The sequence below is a fragment of the Vicugna pacos genome, chromosome 8 (assembly GCF_048564905.1).
Source record: "Vicugna pacos chromosome 8, VicPac4, whole genome shotgun sequence".
Taxonomy (NCBI): Eukaryota; Metazoa; Chordata; class Mammalia; order Artiodactyla; family Camelidae; genus Vicugna; species Vicugna pacos.
Window position 1 is genome coordinate 77678402 of NC_132994.1, and position 22013 is coordinate 77700414.

Sequence of the window (22013 nt, forward strand, 5' to 3'; positions counted from 1 at the left end):
TAGAGCCAGTCACCTGGCAAGACCTCTGGGAACGGAGCAGACACTGGGAAGACGGACAGACGCCCAGGTGAGCAGGTGGGCTGTGGCAGGGTGGGAGGGGGTCGTTCACTCCAAAGATATGCCGTGGGCGGGCAGCGGGGTGCCCAGGCCGCGCGGGCAGGCCTGCTCGCTGTCTGGAGCCTGGGGGTGGGGGTGGGGGTCCCCAGGAGGGGAGGGAAGTGGCTGTAGCCTTCGAGGTTCCTAGACTTTGTTGAGTAACACTTGCCAGACCTTCTGAAGCCCCAGAATAAAGCCTTTTCAAATGCACTTCATTCCTCAGGGGATGGTGGGTGTAGCAAGGTGGGGGGGATGCCCTGCACCCCCGATGACTCTGAGTCGGGTGAAGGTGTGTGCTGTGCCGTCTGCCTGGGAGGGTGGGCCCTGGGACTTCTGATCCTGACTTGTGCGCTAGCCCCGGACACTGAAGTCCCCAGGCAGAGGAGGGTTCAGGGCCCCACTTCATGAAGTGGGAATCCCACACCCCTGGTGGAGGGGCACATCCTCAGAAAGTAGGGGACCCCAGAGGGTCTCCATTACCATTTATTTCGAATCTATCACATGGACCATACTGTCTCTGATTCCTACCAAAACCCTGCAAGGTTACTGGGAGGGACCTGCAGCTAGCATCTCGGTGCCCCCCATCCGCCTTCCCCCATTGCTGCTCCAACTTAGAGGAACACACTTCACACCGGGATCAGGAACACACACACACACTGGTGGGACCCACAGGAAGTGGGAGGCCCCCAGCGTGCCCTCACCTTGGCCCAGGCCCCCGTCAGGTCTGATGGGCCCTCAGCCTGGCTGCCCTGAGACCCGGCTTTAGGCCTCCAGTGGTGGTGGAAGCAGCCGAGAGGACGTGACCACTGGTGACCACAAGCTGGACCCCGTCACCCTAGGCTCTCTCCCCGCCCGGCCTTGGAATGAGGCTCCGCACTACCCCCAGTCCGCGCATGAGGAGCCGCATCCGGGAGGTGGCCCCGGGCCAGCGCTCTGTGGCGGAGGCGGCCCAGAGGTGAACGCGGGCAAGCCCACTGAGGCCTCTGCGCAAACCTAAGACCCTGGCGCGGTGCAGGCCTCGTCGCCTGCTGCCACCAGGACAAGCCTGCACGTAAGCCCCCCGGTTATGAAAGCTGCCACCTGCCACCCGGAGCGCCTCCCTCTTGTGGGGTCCCCATGCCCTCCGCATCCAGGAACCTCCCGAGGACACAGTGTGGGTCACATCCCGGTGAGCCGCTCCCCAAAATGGCTGTCAGCATTTGGGAACGTGCCTGGGGCATAGGGTCAACCTCTGTCCATTGGGATCGCAGTCACAAACCCTAGCTGGCCTCCCCCGGGACCCCAGTGCCCCCCGCACCTCAAAGAGGCCAACAGGGCTGTGCCCAGCCAGAGAACCAAGCATGGCCTCCTTCCTGCCCGTCCTCAGGACCATCAGTGGTGTCCATGTGCCTGGGCCATGAGCCCAGCAATGGATGCTGCCATGAGGGTATTTTTGGACGAGACTAGTATTTAAATTAAGTGGCCCCTGCCATGATGTGGGTGGGCTGTATCGAAGCAGTTGACGGACTAAGAGACAAGTCTGAGGTCCCTGGAGGAGGCGGAGGAGACTCTTCTCCAGATGCCTTTCAGCTTGAGCTGCAGCATCAGCTCTTCCTGGGTCTCCGGGCCTGCCAGCCCCACAGTCATGTGAGCCAACTCCCTAACCTCTGCTCTGTCTCCTTGTCCCTGTCTCTCCTGTCTGTTGTTTCTCTGGAGAACCTCAGCTAACTGCCCGCCCCCTCCCTGGATTGCACACCCACTCCACTTATGTAAATACACACTCCTGCCCCTGGTGACGCCCAGGGGAACACAGGTGGGGGGACCTGCGTGGCCTCCTGTCTGCTCTGCGGCCACTCGCCGGCCTCTCCCTCCTCCTCCCGCCAGCACTGTCCACTTTTCAGAAGGCCTCCCCTGTTCCCAAAGCCTTCGACTCCCCTCTCCCCAGCCAAGCCCTCTCTGACCCGAACTCCCACCAGCCTGGTCGGCGCAGCCACGTCTCCAGCTTGCGCCATGAAGCAGCCTGTTCCCCGACACCTCTCGCCTTCCTTCCCACTCCTCACAGCAGTCCCGGATGTCTACAGAGCAAGATGAGGTGCGACCTCCCAGGGCAAAATCTCTAGAGGCTCCCACCGCCCCTCCGGGTCCTCTGACCCTGACCGTGGTGTGGGCTACAGAAAGCTGGCCCTGCCTCCACCCTGCCCCCCTCGCCCCCAGCCTTCTCCTTGTCTGGGATTCTACGTGGCCTTCCCACCATGCCCCCCTACCACGGGCTCCCCACCTTGGGGTCCCCCCACCTCCAGGCCCCATCTCCGTGCCTCCCAGAGTACTGTCCCCTCTGCCTCAGGCCTTTCCCTCCGTACACTGGCCTCCAGCAGCCGGTCACCCTGGCCTGGACTCGCATCTCTCTGGCGCACTGGGGCACTTGATTGTGTCAGACCATTGTGACCTCCGTGTCTGCTGGCCACTCTGGTGGCGCTGTGACTCACGCTTCCTGGGACAGGCCTGTGCCTGGCTGGCTCTCTGCCCCGGGACCAGCTGCTCAGTGGACACGTGTGAGACCCACGTGCCAAGTCACTTTTCAGAGCCGAGAACAAGCCGCTACATCAGGCCGCCTGTGGCCTCCTTTACCAGCGCAGGGGCAGTGTCCACGCAGTGTCCACGTTCTGGCAGCACGCATCCCGTGAAGACCCCTCTGAGAGAGGCCTGACTTTCAGACCAGCTGTGCCCTTCACCCCCTACCCACCCCAGCCCCAGACTCTTCACTCAAGCTGCGTGGGGCTGGGATGCGGGACGGAGGCGCTGGACAGGAGGCCTTAGCAGTGGCCACATGGTCAGGCCCACAGGAGGGAGGAGGAGACTGCCAAGGGCAGGGTCCCCGGTCACCGAGGCATGCGCAGCAGGCACCGACCGGGACAAGCCGCAGTCCCAAGGCCCAGCAGACTCCGAGCCGCTCTCTGGCACGCCCCCTGTGGGTACTGTCAGCGTCACGCTCTCTGTGTCCCTACGGCAGGATGTGGGGCCCTGGGTGCCACGGGCACCCTGTAAACCTCTGACCCCTCCTACCCCATTACATTATCGAGTGAAGTAACCAGAATGACAGCCTCCTCGGCGATGGGTGAGGATGGCAGCTTAACGTCAGCATCTCGGTCATGCCCGTGAGTGTGGGGGGTGCATTGGGATCCAGACCCCACCCAGGCCATCCAGGGGGCAGCTGGTGGTTGTCATGGGTGTCCCTCCAAGGGCTCCTAGAGGAGGGAGGCTGAGGTGCCGGGTCCTCATCATGCTCCACCAGCAGGGCAGTGAGCCCAGGGTCACCTTCTGGGGTTGGGTCGGGACTAAAGGGCTGATGTCCCTGGAGCGCTTACATGGTGCCCAGTGCCCAGCCCACTAACGCCACCATCGTTCACATATCTGTGTTGGGACTGCTGCGGTCACTCTCACTGCTCACTGAGCTGCCTTGCAGAGCGACGTTCATGACAGCCGGCAGCTCCGCCAGCCCCCGGCCAGGGCTTCCAGCAGTGGCGCTGGTGGCGCGGACTGCGGGGTGGGGGTGGCCAGGGCGGGGTGGGAGAGGCAAGGCTCCCGGAGCCAGGTGTTCCCACCTTGCTGCCACTGTGCATTCTACGGGGTGGGAGGAGAGCGAGCACCATGTGATTGTGAGTGACAGCTGCCCTGGGACAACAGGTGTCATCTGGGAAAGCTCTGGGCCCACAGCCCTGCCTGTGAGAGTAGAGGACTGACTGGCTGGCTCCTCAAAATCCAGTCATTTTGAAACAAAGCACAGTCCCCTTCAGGTCCAGAGGACCCAGTCTGCACGGGGAGGATATTTCAGACCTTAAGGAAGCAAACGAATCCAGGTGGGTGAGTTCTTGCAGTTTTTGAACCCAGCTTCCGAAAAAGACCGAGACCTCGAAACAAACAGGACAGGAAGAAAGAAGCCGCTGTGCCCGCCTGGAGCAGAGGTCACCGTGCGGCGTCAGACCTCAGCCCCGCCGGCCTGCGAGCCCCAGCCATGCCTCTGAGCCGGTACATCGGCCCTCCAGGCGGGGATCAGGTACGGAGACGAGACATGGGGGCCGCAGGCGTAGACCCCTCTCCTGCACCTCATCCCCATGGCGTTCGGCCTGCCCTTCGTGAGAGCAGAACGGCGCAGCCAAAGCGGGCTGCTTAAGGCACCTGAGAAGTCACTGTGACTGCTTGGGGCCCTTGCCTCTAGAAGAAATGAGATGCAGGCCCCTGCAGGCCCGTGGGGGGAGGGCAGGAGCACACAGAGGTGGCTCCCAACAGCCCACCTGGGCCAGACCAGTCCCAGTTAGCCTGGGGCTGGGTGAGGTGACGGGGGAGCAGGCCCTGTACCCTAACGTGGCTGGCAAGCCACCCATCCTGGCCAGGTCCCGCTGAAAACCACACTGAGGCCCTTGGGGGTGCCGAGGATTTCCTGAGATTCAAGCTCACATCTCTTGTTCATGGGAAGGATGCAGCCTCTGCTGACGGCTGCTCTCTGGAAAAGCTCTCTTCACTCTGGTGTCCACAAAGCCCTCCCACGCGCACAGACACGCCACCTCCCACCCGAGGCCGTGGGCCTCACACATGCCTGCCGGCCACCCAGCCTGTGCCCAGAGGCCAGGAAGGGAGCCTGTGAAAACGCCCAGCTGGGCCTCCACTCTGCTTAACCATACCCAGGCCAGGAGGTGGCTGGGGCCTCTGTGCCCCCGTGTCACCACTTTCCTGGTCACCAGAAAATCCCTAGAAGTCCAAAAGGAACCAAGTGGACACACCCGTGTTAAGTGGGGGGCGACTTACAGAGCCTCCTCTTGTCAAACCAGCAGTGGCCCGGCACACGCCTGCCCTGGGGTGAAGCGTCATCACAGGGCCGGGCCGGGCCTTCCCGCCGGCTTCCTTCCGTCTGTTCACCTCTTCGGGGAGCACGAGGCAGCTGCTTCCCCCCCGGCCCCCTCCCTGCCCCCCTTTGCTGGAACTGGGTGGGTGGGTGTGGGACACACTGCCCTTTTTGTTTCTAATCACCTTTAGATCCCACAGCAAAGGGGGACGGGGTCCAGGGCCAAGCAGCCAGCAGCCCCTTCCCGCTGGACAGGCCGGGCTCCCTGCTGACAGCTTCCTAGAAAAGCCCACGCACTCTGCGAGGGAAGGCGGACACGCACGCACCTAGTGACCCAAACCACGCTGCCCACCAGCTGGCCTCAGCCCCACCCCAGGCGCTCCTAGCTCCCCAGCCACTCTCCCCTCCAGCCTTCCTTTCTGGGAAGGAAAAAAGAGGGGCTTTGGGCAGCCTTGCTGAGCAAAGGGAAGGTCCTCCCCTTGGAGAGTAACAGTTAATGTCACTTTGTCACCTTAAGTCTACGCCACTCCCCAAGACCCCCCACACCGGTCACCCCAAACAACCAGAACCTGCCTACCTGGACCTGGGGGGTTCCAGTCCTCCTGTGGGTCCGCCGCCCAGCAGCTGGGCATGCCCCCCCACCCTGGGTGTCTGCCTCTCAGGGCTTTTGATGACAACCAGCCACAGGTGCTGGAAACAGGAGACTCTTCCAGAACCTTAGAAGCCCCTCCTCCAGGTCTGCCTCAGGCAACCTGTGGAGTCTAGCCCTCTCAAAACAAGCTCAGAGAACCACCCTGTAGGCCACACCTGGATGCAGAGTGAGCAGGGAAGGAATAAAGGAGGCGGGGAGTCAGGGCGTCCCAGCGCCTGGGCGAGTTGAGTCGGGGCGCCGGAGCCACCGCAGGGGCGGGGGAGGGGGAGGGACTGGGGTTGGGGGAGGGCCGAGAGAAGAGGAGGAAGGAGCGGAGGGCTGGGAGGGGCCGGGGACTCCCTCTAGGAGCGCTGGCCCACCGCTTGGCGCGGAGCCCGAGCCCGAGCCCGAGCCCGACCCCATCTCTAAGAAGCCGCGGAGGGACGACCGCGAACTGGGGCCAGGTCTGGGACCTAGCGGCGTACTCCACGGAAGGTGACGGCGGAGAGGTGCCCACGACCCCCCAGGACCCCCAGCCGGGGGCGCGCCCGCCCGCGGAGACTGATGCTCACCTGCGGGGGTTGAAGTCGGGGTCCACACAAGGCTCACGGTTCCGGGTCGGGGTCTGGGTGGGGGTCAGGGTCCGGGTCGGGGTCAGGGTTTGGGTTCGGGTCCGGGTCGGGATCCGGGTCTGGCTCCAGGTCGGGGTCCGCGTCCAGATCTGGGTCGGGGCGAGGGTCCGGGTCCGGGTCAGGGTCCGGGTCCGGGTTCGGATCCGGGTCCGACTCCGGCTCCGGGTCGGGGTCAGGGTCCGGATCTGGGTCGGGGTGACGGTCGGGGAGAGGGTCCAGGTCGGGGTCCCGGGTCCGCGGCGTGAATGTGGCCGCAGGTCTGTTGCGGTCAGTGTGGAGCCCGCGGGGGCGGCGGGTGCGGGCGATCCCAAGGGGGAGGTGCCCGGGCTCGGGATTGGCCGGCGCCCCCGCCCCTCCCCGCGTACCCCCGCCCCGCTCCGCCCCCGCCTTCTCCCACCTCCTCTCTGACGCCCCGCCCCTCCCCCGCCCCTGCCCGCCTCGGACACCAAACCTCCTCTCTGGACCCGCCGGAGGGACTGGGCGTCCTGGGTCGCACCTCCCGGAGGTTGCCCAGCCCTGGGATTGCACAGTCCCAGTTGCCCCTTCCCAGGGTTGCAGGATCACGGGATCGCAGGGTTCCTGGGTCGCACTTTCCCGGGGTCGCAGGGGCCCAGGGGCCCAGGGGCCCTGGTGGCGTCCATATCCGAAGCGTGAGCGCACGTCGCCAGGAGACGGAAGCTCGTGGGGGCTCAGGTGTTTCCCCCGCTGACCTGACGGCCTGGGCACCAGACTGGAAACGTCCCCAGCCAGCCACGCGCGCACCCGCTGGCCGGGGAGGCGCCGTGCAGAGCGCAGTGCATGGCAGCAGGGAGGTGCGCCCAGGGACCTGGTGTCCTGCGGGAGGACCCAGAACTCACCAGCTGGACGCGAGGCGGGTGTGGGGCGAGCCCAGCGTGTTAGGAGCTGGATGTGCGCGGGGTAAGCTGCCAGGGGACATGAAGCTGATGCAACCCCGAGGAAGGGCTGGGATGTGCTTGGGAAGACAGGGGCTGGGAGTGAGCAGTCCTGAACCCGAACTTCACTGGCTGACCCGATCTACCAGGCCCTAACCTGTGCCGGCGACCAGGGAACATCGCTGACATGGTAACTTTGCAGAGAAACCTTTAGGAGTGAGGGAAGGATGTTCCAAACCACTGCTCGGCCAGTGCAGGGGCCTGGGACAGCTGCGGGCAGAGAAAGGGCAGAGGCGGGCTTCATCCTAGACCCACCTGCCACCCCCTCCCAGGTGCCAGAGCATCCCAGAGATATTTCTCCCTGAGGCCGCCTCTGACCATCATTTTACAAATGCCTGCATCTCCTTATCCCCACCAATTCCCAGCTTCAGTTTTCTTCACAGCATGTGTCAACTGAGATGTCCCCCCTCATCTACTTGCCAGAAGCAAGTTGTTGCGCCTAGCTCCCATCCGGTGGAAGGGAGGAGTGGCAGAGATTCTGTGGCCATATTGTAGGATCCCCACCCCGCTCAGCGGGCTGCTTTGGATCATCTTTGGGGCTATTTTGTAAATTTCTTTTGTACAGTGGGACAGCTACCAGCCACATGTGGCCGTTGACTGCTTGAAATGGGGCTGGTCCAAAGTGAAATAAACTGTCAGCATAAAACATGCATCCCATGTAGAAGACTTGCTATGAAAGAGACGCAAACTCTCTTTTCACCCTTAAAGCCCTCGTTAGGTGTAGCAATGACAGCATGCTGCGCTCCTGAGGGAAGCGCCTCTCTGGGTCGAGCTTCTAGATCCTGGGCTCTGAGTTTGGCGCAAGGACTTGACCCTCGCAGTGCCCTCCTGGCTGCCTCTCAGAGTCGGAGCCTTCCCCCATCACGGTGAGGAGCCTCAGCAGGTAGGCCAGTCTCTCAGAAGGTTTTGCATCTGTGTGTGGGGTTTGGAGGAACCACAGGTCAGGCTCTGAAGCATTTCCTGGGGAGGGAACACTCCAGCAAGACATGGGTGCTCTGGAAAGCACAGGGGGTACAGAGGTGGCAGGGGCAGGGGTCCTGCGGGCACGAGACAGGGGTGGGGCAGCGTTTGCCCCAGCGTCTGGGCGGGGACACCTGGAGCCTTGGGTGGGGATCACTAAGGATGCCGGTGGTTTGAACTGTGCCCAAAAAGACATGCTGATGTCCTAACCCTTGGAACCAGGGAACGTGGCCTTACGTGGAATAGTCTTTGCAGGTGTAACCCATTAAGATATGGTCATGCCAGGGGAGGGTGGGCCGTGACCCCATGTGACCGTGTCCTCATAAGAAGAGGACGGACAAACAGACAGACACGGAGCAGAAGGTCATGTGACAATGGAAACAGAGACCAGGCTGTGTGTCTGTCCCTGTGTTTCTCTGTTTCTTGTAGGGACACCAGTCACATTGGATTAGGGCCACCCCCTTCCAGTTTGACCTCATCTTTAATTATGTCTGCCACCACCCTGTTTCCAAACAGGGTACCTCCTGAGGTGCTGCAGGTCTAGGTGTAAACAGCTTTTCCGGGGGCAGCACAGGTGAGCCCCTCACGTGCACCTAAAGCAGCCCCACCCCTCCTCCTCCAGTTCTGTGCTTCTCTTGGCAAGTGGCTGCCCCCCAGGGCAAAGGTCGGAGATCAGGCAGGGCTGCGAAGAGGGGGGTGAAATAGGAACCACCTCCCAGGTGATTCCACATAGGCTCCATTTTTAGGCATAAAGTAGGAGTTGGCAACACTCACCAGGACCTGGCACCCTGCTTTCTCCTGGATCGCAGGCGACATTTCCGGGAACACATCTGGCTTCTGAGCCCCTGAGCCTGGCGTGGAGCCGTGAGGGGGTTCTGGAGTCCGCTGGCCCCTGGGCCTGAGGCTGGCCTGGCCGCCCTGCCTGTGACCTGGGGAGTGACTGCCTCTCGGCCCGGCGCCACCAGGGGCCTCGAGGAGCTTTCAGCCCAGACACAGGACTGTTATCAGCGTCATCAGATACCAGCGAGTGCCGGCCTTCAAGTGGAAAGACTGCAAAGTGAAATTTAAGTACAGCACGCGGGAGGGGAAGCCACGCTTTCGGCATCCCCCGTGTGGGGGCGACAAAGGCTGGAGAGACCCGTTTCACCGTCTCCTTGTCAAACAGAGAATAACATCATGTTGGGACCAGTGTCCGAGGTTTCACTGAACTCAGACGGCAGACCAGACGGAACCCAGCTCTGACCTCCTGTCCAGCGCTGAGACGATCACAGAAACGCACCCCTGGGAACCTGGCTTTGCGGGGGGGAGGGCCTGGACAGAGACGCTAAGTCACTGCAGTTCAAACGTTAGGAACACTTCCACTTAAGGACGGCATCCAGATGGACACGTGTGTGGGTACCTGGCATGACTCCCCGCCTAGCGGAGCTCACGCCCTCCGGGGGAAGACGGGCAGGACTGACTGTCACAGGGCGAGGAGAGAAGCGGCAGGTCTGCTGTGATGGGCGTCACTGGTAGAACCTACTCGGATTTGTAGAAAACGGAATCCCGCCCCCTCCCGGTCTGTAAGTGAATTGGCTGCCTCAGTTCATCAGTGCACAGCGCTGGCCGACTCGGCTCAGAGAACCTCGGAGCCTCCGGCAGACGGGAAGCCAAGCCAGGAAAGGCCAGAGTTAGCAGGACCTGCTAACGGTGCAGGAGTGAGAACGAGGGAACCTAGGCCGCTGTTTCCGGACCCCAGGACCCGGTGAACGTGGGGAGGAAGGCGGCTGAGGGCGTGGGGCTGGGCTGGCTTCAGCACGTGCTGCTTTGAGACGCCCGTGTGCTAGCCGAGACATCATCAGAGGCGGTGCACGGTGTTCCTTTGGAAATCACTGGTATTAGTGAAAATAGAGATTCCACAGTGCAAGTCAGAACCAGGCCTTTTAACTCCCTTCAATTTGTTTTGTGCCCATCTGACAAACTATTTTAAGTAAAATTAACGTCATAGTAAAATTATGCAGGAATCAAACTTTAATGCACACGGTGCCCTGAAAAATCATTGAAAGTTTAAAAACCATTTCAGTAAAAATAAAGCAATCATGTTTACAGAATGAATATTGTTACTGTTAAAGTAAAAATGACAGAGTTTCTTGACATTTGATGCCAGGTTTGCCAACAAAGAAAAGAACAGGAAAAGAGTAAAGAACACTTGTCTAACAGGACAGCCTACATCCAGCCCATCTTTGACACAGAAGAAAATCTTAATATCAGTATTTTCTATGCTGGAGACAACGATTTTGAAATAAAGTTCTGAGACACGGAAATCGCTTTATGGCCTTTACAGTTTTCCAGATGCCTTATGAAATCCAAAAATTAGATGCATTAAGACATTCTGCCAGCACGTAAAACGTGTTTACACTGAAGCTATGCTGAACATGGCAAGAAGGAGATGATGGGGAACCGGTGTTTGAGAATCTAGAGACTTCAGGCTGTTTGTAAAATCGGATAATGCCCGTTAGTGCGCTCTGACACTTTCGCAGCAGCCATTTATTGGATTTTTTTCTAAATAATTTCGAATCTCTCAGGACGCACACAACGATGCCAATTTCATTTGCTAGTGGAAAGTGTGGCTTCTCAAAATTTACTTAAAACTTCTTGTGGTCCCCAGTGTCATCAAAAACACCGTCAAATCAAGTGACCTGTTGTAAAATGCAATTTTGAAGCAGGTAAGTAGTGAAATGCATTTTTAACATTTTCTCAGCCAGAGCAAGACATGTTTTTATAACAATATTATATCCTGGTGACATAGAGTCTCTAATTATTTGATTAAAAATTAAAATTTTCTTTATTTCCTAATTGAATTTGTACATGTTACACAGACTGCCTTTATGTGTTACAGTTGTTGAGAAAGAAATAATACACTAACATAACAAGGTTTACTAAGGCAGGGTGTTGCCTTTTAAAATTCCCACAGAGGTATGCGCCGGTCATTTCCTTGAAGTAGACAAGATTATAATCTGAATCAGAAGGATTAAAATGAACTGACCAAGAATTTAAAATAATTATGGTAAACACCATGTAAGCAAATAAAGAAGACTTATCAGTATGAAATAAAGCCAAGAAACCATAAAAGGGACCAAGTGGGAATACGAGGCATGAAAAACGCAGCGTCTGCAGCGAGAACATCGCAGGTCCGCAGGCAGGAGCTGCACCGAGCTCGGGGGAGGGCCCCCCTCGGGGTGATGCCCAGCACCAGCTGGGGCCTGCCGAGCCGCTCAGTCTGGCGCCATCTACTGGAGATGACACCAATTGCAAGTCCGGTCATCTGTGAGCGACTGTAGATCCAAGGTGCCCAGGACCCCTTTACAAGCTCTATTAATTTGCTTGAGTAGCTCCCAGTTCTCAGGAAACCAGTTAAGCTGGTTCGACCAGTTAACCTAGGAAACTCACTAGATTACTGGTTTATTAAGAAAGGATATAACTCAGGAACAGCCAGACGGAAGGGCAAGGCGTGGGGAACGGTGCAGAGCTTCCGTGCTCCCCAGGCGCGCCCCCCCCACCACTTCCCCGGCTTCACCAACCCGGAAGCTCTCCAAGCCCCACCCTTCGGGGCTTTAAGGAGGGTTCACTGCACAGGCACGACTGATACATCCTTGGCCATTGGTAACTGAGCTCGGTCTCCAGCCCCTCTCCCCTCCCTGGGGGTCAGGGAGGTGGGACTGAAGGTTCCAACCCTCTAATCACGTGGCTGGTCCTCCTGGCCACCAGCCCACATCTGGAGAAGCTTCCAAAAGTCATCTCAGCCACACGACAAGACAGCTTTCTGGTTTGTCACCTCGGAAATTCCCAGTTTCAGGAGTCGGTGCCCGGAACTGGAAGAAGGCCAAATACATACTTTTTACTGTAAATCCCACCATCCGGGGTGGGTGCCCACAGGATGGGGGAGAAAGCAGGGGTCAGGTGGAGGCAGCCCTCGGGAGTCTGCGAGAAGGTGCAGAAGTGAAAGCCGCACTTAGGCAAGTAAAGAGATGCTGAGGGGAGAGTCAAATCATCAGTTACAGCAACCTGTTGGTGCTGGGTTCTAGGAATCCCCAGAAAGAGCTTTGAAAAAAAAGTGAACTATTTGGGGGAAAAAAAAAGAGCTGAGAGCCTGTGGTTTGATGCCAGAGGGTGAAGAGCAGAGAAGCCTTGGTCTGAGCCTTGTCTGCACACATCCCAGTGGAGCCAGAGCAGAGCCAGGGCTAGAGATGTTCCAGGGAGACGGGGTGCTCGTGGGACAGCTCAGACAGATGGCGGGTGGTTTCAAAGGGGCTGGCAGAACGGGGGGATGTTCCAGAAAAGTGCTCAGGGTGAGGGCCCAGGATGTGCCAGATCCCCTCCCCCCACCCAGGTGGTCATTTCAGCACATGGCCACTCCTGTCCCCATCCAGAGGAGCCCCACCCAGCCTCTCACAGGCGTCCCCAGCGCAGGCTGAGGAAGAGGGCACTGCCTGGGACACGTGGCCAGCATGGAGGAGACAGGGACAGTGGGCCGGGTCCTGCAGCTCCTGGTGCTCCAAGGTCCCTGAGCTCTGCCTCGGGGGCCTTGGCCAGGGCTGGAGTCTGTGGGCCTGTGACTTGGCACAGGAAGATGCCTCCAGCCCCGAAAGCACAGGTCTGACCCCAACACGTCCAGGCTTGTGTCCTCTCTGGACCTGTGTGCCACCTGGTGACCCACAGAGACCAGCTGGCATCAGCCGAGTGAGGCTGGAGTGGCGATGGCCCTCGGCAGGCCCTGAGCTCCCGCTGCCCCCACGCCCACTCCTGAAGGTGCCTCCCCATTTGCAGAAGCAAGCGAGCAAGTGTGGTGGCCGGCCCTGCAGCTGGGCGGTGGCTGAAGGGAGTGCTGCCCACGTCCCAGGTGTCGTCTGGGGCGGGATGGCCAGGGTGAGTCCTAGGACAGTGTACGTGGATGGGGCGGGCTGTGCCCGGGAGCCGTGCAGCTCTGCCCTCAGCACCACCTGCTCTGCGCAGGCGCAGACCACTGACTGTCCTGACACCCATACTGGAGCTGTGGGCAGAGGAGCTCCAGGGCCCGCCTAGCCCAGGGTCTACACCCGGAGGTAGAGGACGGCCTCTCCTTTCAAGTGAAACCCGAGGTAGAAGTCCAGGTGTGGGCGCCCCCAGATCGGGCCTTACCGTCAGTGTGCGAAGCCCCAGGCCCCCGCCTCCCCCGCACACTTGCGTCACAGGCAGGAGTGGGGGGTACGGGCTGGTTCTCTTCAGACCTCTGGTCTCTCAGATGAACACACTCCGTAACTTGACCAGCATCACAGGATGAGCCGGAGCCCGTGGGAACCCCCTAGGCCGCTCAAAACCCGGATGCCAGGCCCACCCCTAGCGCGCCTGGTCCTGGGTCTGGGTTGGGCCCGAGGAGCAGCGTTTCCAATGAGCTCCCAGGTGACGCTGACACTTCCCGTCTGGGACCACGCCTGGGAGCACAGGGTTAGAGGCAGGCTCAGAACGCGGTCCTCCGACCCCCTTGGCTGGGGCTCTCTGCTCACGGTACACAGCTAGTTTGATTCTGATAAACACAGATTCTGTCAATAAATGAATTCATATATCAAACAAAAGTTGAAACTTGAGTAGCCACTCGGCCTTGCTGACCTCACACTGTTTCAGAGGGTCTAGCAAACCCACCATCGTGGCCCTCAGCCTGGCATTACTGAGGGCCTATGTGGCGTTGTGCCAAGAGCTTGGTACACGTCATCCTGTTTCTTCTGCACAAACCCTTGTTAAGCTGGTTTGTTATTGTCTCCATTTTCCAGATGAAGAGACAGAGGCAGATGCAGTTAGTATAATAGGGTACAGTGAGGAAGTAGTCGTCAGAGTTTAACCCAAACTCCTCCACGCAGCAGGTTTTTGTTGGCCAAGTAGTTGATGTGACAGTGATGATGGTGATGGTGGTGATGATGGTGATGGTGGTGATGATGATGATGGTGTTGGTGGTGATGATAGTGATGGTGGTGGTGATGATGGTGATGGTGGTGATGGTGGTGATGATGGTGGTGGTGATGATGATGGTGATGATGGTGATGATAGTGATGGTGGTGATGATGATGATGGTGGTGGTAGTGGTGATGATGGTGCTGGTGATTCTGGGGATGACATGATTTTGAAGTGGACACCGGTGACTGCAGTAAGACACTGTGTGCTCCTGGGTAAAAAGACTGCTTACAGGTGCAAGAACATTACTGGGCCTTTCCCAAAGAAGGAAATATTAGGAGAGAAAAAGTCTGGATCACAAAGCAGCGCTCTCTTGAGCAGCTGGAATGTAAAGTTCTCGGCACAGTGATAAGCACTGTAAACAAATCAAAGAACTCCGTCAGAGGGCACCTGTGAAATTCCTGAGCACTTGGCTTTGCTGGTGAGAGGCAGCCCAGACAGACAGACGGTCCTCCAGCAGCCGAGTGTTTATCCAGCCACTGCAAGCCGGGGTCCGCGGGCTGAAAGGCTGCTCTAACTGGGAGGGGCAGTTTCCTTGACTTACATAACAGATCAAGACGGTGCACATCTGGATCTTCTCAGCGCAGCCTCTCACAGGGGAGGAGACATTCCTGGGCTGCCGGAGAGTGCGGGGAAACAAGGTGGACGCCAAGCCTGGCCTGGAAAACGCCGTCAGAGGCTCTGCAGTAGCACACAGATCATCAGGCCCGAGAAAAGTAGAGGCGACGTTTAAAGCGCGTTCCCGTGAAATCGTGCGGAGATGTGGTTTTAGTCCTCAGAGAGAGGACAGATACTTATTTAACACGCGATGCAATTAAAAGTGGAAACTGATGTTACAGCAACGCTAGTGTTGAGATAAAGTATAGACAGCAAAACGGTGGTCTATTTTCCAGGGTAGGGGAGGCAGCGGGTGCGCTGAGACAGGGCCTAAGAGACCGGACACCTCGAAGGGACCTGGCTCGTCAAGGCTCGGAGACCCAGCGCGCTGGCTCTTGGGGTAGCTCATTCTTTCAAAGCTGTTTCCTTTCTCTTGGTTCAGGCGCTCTGCAGGAGAGGGTGCGGGGTGTGGACACCAGGAGAAGGCTGCAGCCCAGCAGAGGGCAGCTGAGGCGCGAACTGCAGAAGGAATAGGGCTCCTGGCAGACGGACATGAACCAGAGAAGACTGTTGAAAGAAGTCCACGTTGCTCGCGTGCCGCCAGCAGAGGGCGCCCTGGACTCACCCAGCTCGGCGCCCTGGGCAACTTGCAACGTTAAAATACCATTCTGCTGTGTAGCCGGGCATTCGCAGTGCCGTGGTTCTCAGCTCAGTAGAATGCAGCCTTCGTTAGGATCCCGTAAGTCCGTAAGGTGGCGCGGCCGGGGGAGGAGCCAGCCGGCCGGCGCCGCGCTGTGGGGCGCAGCCGCGGGGTGGGCGCGGCCGCGCGTCCCGTCGGCCGGACTCCCTCGCTTGCCTGCAGCACATCTTAGGGCCTTTTTCACACGCTTGCACATTTAACTTGATTAAGATCGGACGGAATGTAGTTCCGTCTCGTGATTTCGTACACGCAGCTCTTTCGCAAGTACAAGCCCCTGTCCCTGCGTTTCTTATGAAGGCATTTTTCACAGACTGCACGGTGGTCCGGCAAACGCTGTGCGTGACGCGCGACTCGCGGGCTTGGGCGCCGGGAGACGCAGAGGGCGGCGCCCAGGCCAGGGCGCTGAGCGGGCTGCGGGCGGACCCCGGGCTGGGGGCAGAGGAGACGTGGGCCCCCGGGGGGGGTCGTAGGCTGTGATGAGGACGTTGCTTTCTCTCGGAGTGAAGCGAGAAGCCACTGGGTTTTCAAAACCTTTCCCTCTTATTATCGAGACTCAGTGCGTATGCCGGAAACAGCACCGGCTTCAGCGCGCAGTTGAGGCGGTGCCCGAGGGCCGCGGTGCGCGTCCGTCGCCGCTGACCCCAGGACCAGAGGCGCCGCCCCCCGCCCCGCGGGCCCCGCCCCCGGAGCCAGCCGCCGGCTTCCGCTTCCGCTGAGCCCCGCGGCGGCGCGGCTTCTCCGGAGACGCCGTGCGAGGGGACGCCGCGCTGGGGCCTTTCGCGGCCGCCTTCCTCACTGAGCTTGTTGTTTTCAGGGCGCGTCCCTGTCGCGGCAGGGGTCGGGACGCCGTCCCTCTTTATGGCTGAACAGCGTTGCGTCGTGCGAGCAGGCCGCGTGTAGCTTACTTGTTCGCCAGTCGATGTGCGCTCGGGGCGTTTTGCCCTTTACGAGCAATGCTGCTCTGCGTGTCCATATGTAAGTTTTTATGTGAACGTATGTTTTAAACTCTTTTGGGTCAAAGAACACCAGAGCCAGGAGGTGGTAAAGTGGAAACAGCAGATCTTAGTCAGGAGTTACTGCAACAGGAGGAAGGAGCCCTCGGTGCGGGACCAGGCCCAGTTCTGGGACAAGCGGGGTTTATAGCCACGGAGCTGGGAGGAGCAGAGGGGTGGTGGGTGGACGGGAAACTATTAAGAGGAAACCTCAGGGTAAGGGGTTTTCTGGCCGAACCAACTGACTGGACTCCTGCTGGAGGCAGGCCACGTGGTCGATGTCCTCTGGGGCGGGGGGACACGAGGGGTCTGGTCGGACATGAGAGCGGGGGCTTCTGGTTCAGTGGACTTAGGGTTCTTGCTGAACCGGGCCCTGAGCGCTTGCCCGAGGACGGGGCGGGGCCGGCTCGCAGGGCCCGTCTGGAGTCCAGCGTCTGGTCCAGGAGAGGGGCTTTGCTGGTCCCTGGGACCAGAAGTGCGGGGTCACGTGGCCACCCTGGGGCAACCTTGTGAAGAGCTATTGGACTTTCTTCCTCAGGGGCTGCTCTGTTTTGTGTTCCCACCAGCAGGGTAGGAGGGCGCCTTCTCTCCACGTACTCATCAACTCCTGTATTTTCCATGTTTTTGATTCTGGCCATCCTGTGGTGTGACGTGGCCTCCTGTGGTTTTGCTTTGTGTCCCTGATGACTGAGGTGTTCGACCATCTTTCCACGGGCCTAGTGGTCACTCGTCTCTCTTAGAGAAACCTCCGTTCAAGTAACCACTGGACTAAAAAGCCTTTCAGTGTAATGTACAAAGAGAACACAAATTCTGCGTGCGCCTGCGTGACTTCGCGAAGTGAACGCACTTGTGCGGCCAGCACCCCCGCAGAGCTGGACCGGGCGGCACCACGGGAGCGCCCTGCTGGCCCGCTGGCCGCTGGCCTTGAGGGGCATGACGGGTCCGCTCTTCTCTTTGGAAAGCGTCAAGCTGGCCTCGCGTGGGGAACGGCCTTTACAAACGGCCCCTTGGAGAACACGTTTGTAAATAAATCTTGGACTGCATTTCTCCGCGTCCCCTCAGGAGGGCATCCTGGAGCGGGCGTCGCAGGTCGAATGGAATGCGTGTTTCAAAGCCCTCCTGACGTGCAGCCACATCAGTCATCTCCTTGCTTTCCCAGCAAAACGTCACGCGGCTCAGAGTCCAGGGCCAGGCAGACACCCAGGTGGAACGTGACTGAAGGCGGGAAGGCTTTTCAAAAAAGGAAGTGACGAGACAGTGGCTCCTGGCGGCGGGAGAGTCATGGAGTGAGGAGTGAGGGACGACAGCCGGGAGGGCGGGCAGCAGGCTCGACTCTCCCCAGCGGCCCTGCTGGGGAGCCGCTCCGGAACCGCAGCCTGGAGGGAGAATGAGGCGGGTGGGCGTCCTCAGGAACTGGGACTTGGAAGACCCCAAACCCAGCAGAAAGCCAGCAGGCGTCTTGGTGGGCTAGGGTCGGCATCAGAGAGTGGACCTGTGATGACGGCGGCCGGGTGGGGGCCCCCCAGCACCCCCGCGGCCGGGGGCTGTCCAGGGCCAGGGCCCAGGCTGCGGGGCATCTGAAGCTCAGCCCTGCCCTGCCGGCCGCGCTGGGAAGGGCTGTAGCCCTGAACCCACGAAGAAAAGCGCAGTTGTCTTGGGGAAAGGAGAGCGGAACCCCTGCCGCCTCGTTCACCTGTGCACCCACGTCCTGGAACACGTGGCGCCTGAGCACGGCCTCCCAGGACAGCCTCGCAGCCATGCCCATCCCTGAGGCCTCCCGGTCCCCACGCTCTCCAGCTGGGCCTGGTCTCTGGTGCAGGTCTGTCCACGGCGGTTTCGCCGTGTGGCCCAGGGCTAGGCTCCAACGGCTTCATCCTGCACCTTCTTATCCCAGTATGGCCAAGTGGTTATCAGATACTTTTTTAAGAAATGCAAGAAGTGTCAACTCGATGGCAGACTCGTGTCGAATGTGTAATCTGAACACAAGCTGAGGCTCACGCTGCAGAGACGAGAGTGGGGAAGCACTCCCACGCCACGGCCTCTGCGAGGCCCATCCCTCACCTCCCGTCTGCTGATTGGATGGCTCAGCTCACGCCATCCCACAGAGCATCCTACACCCTTCCGTGCGCTAGAGGCCTGGGTTAAACAGAACAGCGAGCGGTGGTCTAGGGACTATCTGACAACCTGCGGTTGCCTTGAAGATTGAGCGAAAATGTCAAAGGAAGTTAACCTACCCCTTGTCGCCCCAAATGTAAGCCCACTGAGGACGGCTCGGCAGCCTTTTAGGAACCTGCTGGGAGGGGCTTCACTGAGGACACGTCCCGGGCATCTAGAGAGGGTTAGCCATGCGAGGGCTCTGGGCGCTCGAGGGTGCAGGCTCCAGGAACGGGGGGCAGAAGGACACCCCAGGCTCCCTGGAAGCACGTACGATGGTTGCCCCTGAGCAGAGCTGCCCCACGTAGACCAGATGGAGCTTTGCTGATCACAGGCAGGAAAACGCCGCGCCTGCTTTTCCCGCAGACGAAGGAGGTCTGACTCCCGAGACAAGATGTGGACCGTCCCCCAGCCCTGCTGCGCCGTGGGTACTAAACCGGTGTTCTCTGTGCTAATGAACACACATTTATTAAGGGCCTGCTCTGTTCTGGGTGACGTGTTGGGCCCAGGACGGCACAGCACAGCCGTCACCCTCAGGGCTCAAAGTCTAGCGGAAGGTGAGAGAAATGTGACCATATACGTTCTGAGGACGTGATGGAAACAGATGTCAAACGCTGTGCACGTGATACGTGCTTTTCCACTTTCCACCCACATGAAGAGTGTATCGTGTTTCTTTCCTAGTCTCAAGGATCACTGGATTTTAAAACTGGAAACGATCTTGGAGGCCGTTCAGGCTGGTTCCTTCCTGCTGAGCCCAGGGCGGTGGGGGAGTGTGGACCACCTCGGGCCCCGGCTCCAGCCCGAGCCTGTGGGTGAGCTTCCTCCGGCGGCAGTAACAAAGCCCCACGAAGCCAGTGGCTCAGACATGTGGCTCGTGTGGATCGGGGATAAAACCCTAAGAGCCTCACACACTGAGAGGGACGGACGGACGGACTTGGAAATGCGGGGTGGGCTGTGCGCCGACGCTGCGGAGGGGTCTAGAATGAGCTTTCGGCCGTCTTCCCTGATGGGCAGCGGAAGGTGCATGTCTACCCGACCTGAGGGGGCATCCTCTGCATTCGGCTTGGCATGCCTTCTGCAACTTTCCTCCCAGATGGATCGGTGGGTCAGATCTGAAGCGTCTGTTGTTCCCTGACTCACACATAAAATGGGGCCGTCCCATCTCGGGCGCTTCCAGAAGTGTGTGACCCTAGGCCCACGTCTTGCTCGCTTTCTGCCTGTTTCCTCACCTGTACGATGAAGATAACCCAGGACCCCTCCCTTGACGCTTTGAGGCTGCGGTGTGGAGGGGCCCGGGAGCCATCGCGCGGAGTCTGGTCGGCAGCGTCGCCGCCGTCGCTGTTGCCAACCCCGGGGGCTCCGTCCCGGCAAAGGGGGAAGCTTGCTGGGGGGTTTGTTAATTGCAGGGTTTGGAACGATCTCTAAGGATGTTCAAGACACCTTGGTCTTACCAGTAGGTTAGAGGCGCCCTCCACTTGGTGCCGAGCGACTGAGGGCGTGGATATCTGCGAGTCTGTGCTTAGGTTTCACGCACGACTCGTGCTTACGTGACTCACGGTTTTCTGTGTGTGACAAGGTTATTCAGCATCAAGTTCCTCGTGGATAACTTCACTTTTAACTGGGATCTCTGGTCCTTGGACATGGTGTTCAGACAGCATTGCAGTTGTGCGAAAGCTGTCTGAGCTCTGAGCCAGGCCCCTCCTTGTCCCACGGCCACTGAGATGTGTGGGGTTGTCACCTTCGCGCCTGTCACACCCTTGGTTCCCAAGAACAGAAGGTGTTAAAGCTGTTGGGACCAGGTTCCTGCCTAGAGTTTTCCTCTGAGCAAAACCTGCTTTTGATTTTGCCTTTTGTCTTGTTCTGCCTGTTTCCAGGAGGTGGCAGCCCGAGCCTGCAGATGACACCGTGGCCCGGGCTCGTGGGGGGCGCGGGGACGTCCGTGTCAGGTGAGGCCCCATTGCGCCTGTAACGCTGGGACCATCCCCCAGCGCGGCCCATAGGGGACGTTCCCTCAGCAGAGGGCTGGCATGCCTCGGGGGCTTTCTGTGCTAGTTATAAGGGGACGCTCTGGAACGTAGAAAATCTGTAGCTTCTCTGGTTTTTCAAAACTTTGCATCTCTCTTGCCAAGCTCGAAGCTGCAGAAAGAGAACGTTCCAGGTTCTAGGACCTCTCAGCACTCTGTACTCCGTGCTCCGACCCTGAGTGCAGCTGGCTCCGGCGAACTTTCAACAATAAAACCCAAAAAATACCAGAAGGAAAAGGAGAACGGATTAGTGATGTTGGGGAGGAGGAGTTTCCACCTGTTTGAACGGACAGCTTGCATGGCAGGAGGGAAACAAGGAGCCCTTTGGAATGAGGGTTCCTGGGGCTGGAGGGAGAGGCGCGTTGCTTTTCCAGATTTGCCGTTTTCAGCTGCAGTTTGGTGTGCAAGCTTCCAGGCGTTGGCTCCCCTTCTGCATGTACTGTTGTACAAATGCACGCATACACACACACACATAACATGCAGTACTGTTATCGTATAAAACACGCACGTGCGTGTATGAGATGTAAGCACTGTCAGGCAACTTGTCACTTAAATAAATAGATCTGGGCATCTACATACTTCTGTGCAAACATAGCTTTCCCTTTATTTTTAAGGACTTACAGAATTTTGCTATCCTGTATTTTATTTATCCAATTTATTCAACTTAGAACCTTTAGGTTTCTAAATGTTTTTGTTGTTATTTCAAAAAAATCTGCAATAAACATCTTTGTGCAAAGAGGCTGGGACAAGAAGCAAAAGCATCAATAATTTGCACAATTTTCACATACTGCCAGTTAACCTCCCAAAGTGGGCAGGCTTACCCTGCAAGGCCAGTGGGCGCAGCTGCTTCCCTCCTCGCAGGCTCGCTGTGAGCACTGGTGTGTCTTCTGCCCCGGCCCCCCCAGCTCTCACATGGGGGCAAGGATACAGCTTTGCGGGGAGACAGCCAGGCTATGTTTAGCACATGTTTAGCACAGTGTCTGGGCTGACTGGAAAGAATTAAAAAAGAATAAAAAGAATTCCTGAGGTCACTTCTCAGGGCCGACACTCCAGTTGGAGGACGTGAGAGATGATGGAGTCAGCAGGCTGCTGCGAGATGCTGTTTGCTTCTCTGTAGATACAGCTGTCGGGACCAGGAGCTATTTTGTCCCAGATATAAAAGAGGTTGGTATTGTTTTAGCTCAGACAGAAGTGGGAAGGCACAGCCCCTTGTCCATCCTCTCCAAGGAGCCCAGCTGTCTAGGGGGGACCACCTGCTGGCCCGTGCGGGGTCCATCCTTACAGGACAATAGCCCCAGGGCCCGTTTTCCAGGTCAGCCCAGGTAAGCCCCTTCCAAGCTGAGAGGAGGCTGCCCTGGCAGGTTGCTTCAACTGGGTTGAGTTTCCAGCTCAAGTAGAAAAATTTTTTTAATGGGAGAGTTTGTAAAAAACTTGTTCCAACACGGACGCCCAGTGCCCCCGCAGATCTGCTCTGTCCCCGTGGAGAGTGCT

General features: G+C 58.7%; 1 protein-coding gene and 1 long non-coding RNA gene across 10 annotated transcripts in view; one reads left to right on the forward strand and one right to left on the reverse strand.

The window, feature by feature from the left end:
• The window catches only part of FRMD1 (FERM domain containing 1), a 31002-nt gene extending 24500 nt beyond the window's left edge, over positions 1-6502 (reverse strand). For all 7 annotated transcript variants that reach the window (XR_012075145.1, XR_012075142.1, XR_012075144.1 and 4 more), the window contains exon 1: positions 6119-6502. The gene's annotated coding sequence lies outside the window, so the exon portion shown is untranslated. The remainder of the gene's footprint in view (positions 1-6118) is intronic.
• A 9575-nt stretch (positions 6503-16077) lies between these two features.
• On the forward strand, positions 16078-21260 carry LOC140697799 (uncharacterized). Of its 3 annotated transcripts, XR_012075146.1 has the most exons (3): positions 16078-16327; positions 20373-20444; positions 20628-21098. It is a non-coding gene; the product is annotated as an uncharacterized lncRNA (long non-coding RNA). The 3 variants fall into 3 exon arrangements; XR_012075147.1 differs by having other exon boundaries at positions 16911-21260; XR_012075148.1 differs by having other exon boundaries at positions 16914-21260.
• The last annotated feature ends 753 nt before the right edge of the window (positions 21261-22013 follow it).